This window comes from Gambusia affinis, linkage group LG05 (assembly GCF_019740435.1).
Source record: "Gambusia affinis linkage group LG05, SWU_Gaff_1.0, whole genome shotgun sequence".
NCBI lineage: Eukaryota > Metazoa > Chordata > Actinopteri > Cyprinodontiformes > Poeciliidae > Gambusia > Gambusia affinis.
The window spans coordinates 313,656-317,858 of NC_057872.1; the positions used below are offsets into that span (position 1 = coordinate 313,656).

The 4,203-nt window shown below is 34.8% G+C and overlaps 1 long non-coding RNA gene across 1 annotated transcript; it reads right to left on the reverse strand.

The window, feature by feature from the left end:
* Positions 1-570: 570 nt before the first annotated feature.
* LOC122830666 lies at positions 571-3,720 on the reverse strand. Its single transcript, XR_006370570.1, has 4 exons — positions 3,589-3,720; positions 2,756-2,827; positions 927-998; positions 571-610 (listed from the first exon to the last, which is right to left on the reverse strand). It is a non-coding gene; the product is annotated as an uncharacterized LOC122830666 (long non-coding RNA).
* Between the last annotated feature and the right edge of the window lie 483 nt (positions 3,721-4,203).

A 4,203-nucleotide genomic window follows, 5' to 3' on the forward strand; every position in this document is an offset into this window, starting at 1 on the left:
CAGGTGCAGCATCAGCAAAGGGCCATTTATTGAGATCTCTGGTTTCCTAAAACCAGAGATTAATCAAATTTAAGATGTTAAATTTGGTTAATATCTTAAAATTAACCAAATTTAAAGATATACTCTGATTACTTTGCTTATTAGTTTTGTGGTGCTTTGATATTTTGAAAAAAAATATAAATATGTGAATGTATTTCAGATTAAGATTGGGATAGAGAAAGTAGTATAAACAGTCCCATTACTGATCACCAAATTAGATTTTCTAGCATCTGAACATTGGCTGTGTGAAAGTTTATCATTTTAATACAAGGCACAGTTAAATGGTATGTGTGTGGTAATTTAAGCCAGATGACATATTGGATAATGTCTGCTCAAAATATCATGCATAAAGAAGAACATGGTCACCCTATTGCCTTTCAGTGGTGTAGATCATTACTTTTGACCATGCTTCAGTTGTGCTTTTGAGCTTAACTAGCTTGGTGTTTCAAGACTTGTGTAGGTGTGGTGATTTACCAGAATTTTTATTTGTGTTCCTTTTTCTGGGCTCTATGTCCTTCTGTTTTAGTTTTCTGTTGAGCTCTTTCCCCTTACCATCTGTGTTTACTTTGTGCTGAAAAGAACATATAAAAAATATGGGGTTAATCAACTGAAAAGTAAAGAACACTTGCTTAAGGTGAGTCTGTTCCCAATGTAGAAAACAGTTCTCCATATTCCTGCACATTACATGTTGAATATTACACAAGACCTGTGTGTCTGTGCACTTCTACATGTAACTTTCATTTTTTTGTAACTTCAAAACTCAGTCCTCTATATACCTGCATCTTACATGATGAATATTACACAAGACCTGTTTGTTTGAACAGTAGTTAATACCATTTTAATGACTTCATTTAGAAAATAAGTTGGTCTTTGGAGACCAATAGTACCTCAGGAGGGTTGGTTAAAAAGGATCCCCATGCATCCACGTCACCAGCCTGATACGGTTCCTTTTTGGAAATCTGAAATGTAAAGAACACTCATTGAATGCGAGTTTGTTCCCAATGTAGAAAACAGTCCTCCTTATTCAGGGACCTTACATTTTGAGTATTACACAGGACCTGCGTGTATAGGCGTTTCTACATGTCACTTTCATTCTTTCAAAACTATGTCCTCCTTATTCTGGCACCTTACATGATGAGTAATACACAGGACCTTTGTGTATGGGCGTTTTTACATGTAACTTTCATTCTTTTGTACTTGTAATTTCAAACCTCTGTCCTCCCTTTTAATGCAGCTTTACATATCAAGTTCTAGACAATACCTGTGTGTTTGAACAGTACTTAATAACATTTCAATGACTTAGTTTTAGAAAATATGTTGGTTGTTGGACACCAAAATTACCTCTGGAGGGTTGGTTGAACAGGATCTGCATGTTTCCACATCACCAGCCTGACACAATTCATCTTTAGAAATCTGAAATGTAAAGAACACTCATTGAATGAGTTTGTTCCAAATGTAGAAAACAGTCCTCCTTATTCAGGGACCTTACATTTTGAGTATTACACAGGACCTGCGTGTATAGGCTTTCTACATGTCACTTTCATTCTTTCAAAACTATGTCCTCCTTATTCTGGCACCTTACATGATGAGTAATACACAGGACCTTTGTGTATGGGCGTTTTTACATGTAACTTTCATTGTTTTGTACTTGTAATTTCAAACCTCTGTCCTCCCTTTTAATGCAGCTTTACATATCAAGTTCTAGACAATACCTGTGTGTTTGAACAGTACTTAATAACATTTCAATGACTTAGTTTTAGAAAATATGTTGGTTGTTGGACACCAAAATTACCTCTGGAGGGTTGGTTGAACAGGATCCGCATGTTTCCACATCACCAGCCTGACACAATTCATCTTTGGAAATCTGAAATGTAAAGAACACTCATTGAATCCAAGTTTGTTCCCAATGTAGAAAACAGTCCTCCTTATTCAGGGACCTTACATTTTGAGTATTACACAGGACCTGCGTGTATTGGCGTTTCTACATGTCACTTTCATTCTTTCAAAACTATGTCCTCCTTATTCTGGCACCTTACATGATGAGTAATACACAGGACCTTTGTGTATGGGCGTTTTTACATGTAACTTTCATTCTTTTGTACTTGTAATTTCAAACCTCTGTCCTCCCTTTTAATGCAGCTTTACATATCAAGTTCTAGACAATACCTGTGTGTTTGAACAGTACTTAATAACATTTCAATGACTTAGTTTTAGAAAATATGTTGGTTGTTGGACACCAAATTTACCTCTGGAGTTGGTTGGTTGAACAGGATCTGCATGTTTCCACATCACCAGCCTGACACAATTCAACTTTGGAAATCTGAAATGTAAAGAACACTCATTGAATGCTAATTTGTTCCCAATGTAGAAAACAGTCCTCCTTCTTCTGGGACCTTACATTGTGAGTACTACACAGGACCTGTGTGTATAGGCGTTTCTACATGTCATTTTGATTCGTCTGTATTTGTAATTTTAAAGCTATGTCCTCCTTATTCTGGCACCTTACATGATGAGTATTACACAGGACCTCTGTGTATGGGCGTTTCTACATGTAACTTTCATTCTTTTGTACTTGTAATTTCAAACCTCTGTCCTCCCTTTTAATGCAGCTTTACATATCAAGTACTAGACAATACCTGTGTGTTTGAACAGTACTTAATATCATTTCAATGACTTAGTTTTAGATAATATGTTGGTCGTTGGACACCAAAATTACCTCTGGAGGGTTGGTTGAACAGGATCCGCATGTTTCCACATCACCAGCCTGACACAATTCATCTTTGGAAATCTGAAATGAAGAGATGTATACTGAATGAGTCCATAGAAAAATAAAATCCACCTATTTAATGAACCTGTCCAGCTGATTGTTAAACAGACATTTTATGTATTGACACTGCAAAATATGTCTCCTGCTATAAAATGTTCATTAATATAAGGTCAAAATATATTAATTTACATATGACAGTTTCTAGCATTTTGGATAGCACTGAAAAAGTTGAAATAGTGGTCTGGTTAAGTCTTTCTCCAAAATCTGGTTTTTAGGCACTCTGCTAATCACTTCTTGTTTTCAACTATAATGAAACTCTGTACTACAACTTGACATTTCCTTCAAAAATATTTTCAATGCTAGTAGAATGACTTGTGATAGTATTTTCACACTTACTAGTACCCTTCTTCTCCATAGCCAGTCAGAATCACTACAATTATAAGTCATTTCTTCCCCTGGACCAATATCTTTGAGTGCAAACAAACAGAGATGACGCCTTCCATCCACCCTTGTAACTTTCATTTTGTTGTTTGTGTTCATCTCTTCATCATTTACCAGCCTCCCCAATGATCCATGTTCTCTGGCAGCATCAACACTAAAATATTAAGTATGCTATAAGAATAATTATACCATGCAAGGGAAATGATTTTGCATATTTGGTGTTTGCATGTCAGAAGAATATTCCTCCTCCAACTAAAACTACTTTTACTGATGAAGCTGAAAATGTTTACATCACTTTGATTAAATATAAAATAAAACACAACATTAAAACAGTCACATACCAAAGCTGTTGTCCATTGAACTTGAAATCAAACATAAAAGCCTGGAGTGCATCATGGTAAATTTTCAATCGGTTTTCTTGTTCCTTCCTACTTATGACTTCCCCTCTGCACTCAATAAGGAAATCTCCTTTTGAAAGCACTGGCAGCTGAACACACCGACCTGCAGGTAAACATAATGAGTAAGGTTGAATAAACTTTAAACAATGCATATCTTTCAAATAGTAGCAAATGAGATTATTAAAATTTTTCAAAATCAGTTAATTGATCTAATTTGAGGTCTTTCTGTGTTACTTGAACATTTGTTTGTCAGCTGAGTGGTGCTTCTAAATGTCACTCATTCTTTTATACTTGGAATTTCAAAACACAGTCCTCCTTTATACATATATATATATATATATATATATATATATATATATATATATATATATATATATGATCTATGCTAATGTGCAGTATAAAAATAGTTTAAAAGTCAAAAAGCAAGACAAAAGTAAACAAAACAATCCTTTAATAAACTCTGGAATCCTGTACGTAAAAAGTCACAACTCACCTTTAAATGAATTGATGTATTTTACATCAAATCCTCTTTATCTTCACCCAAGGAGAATAATAGCT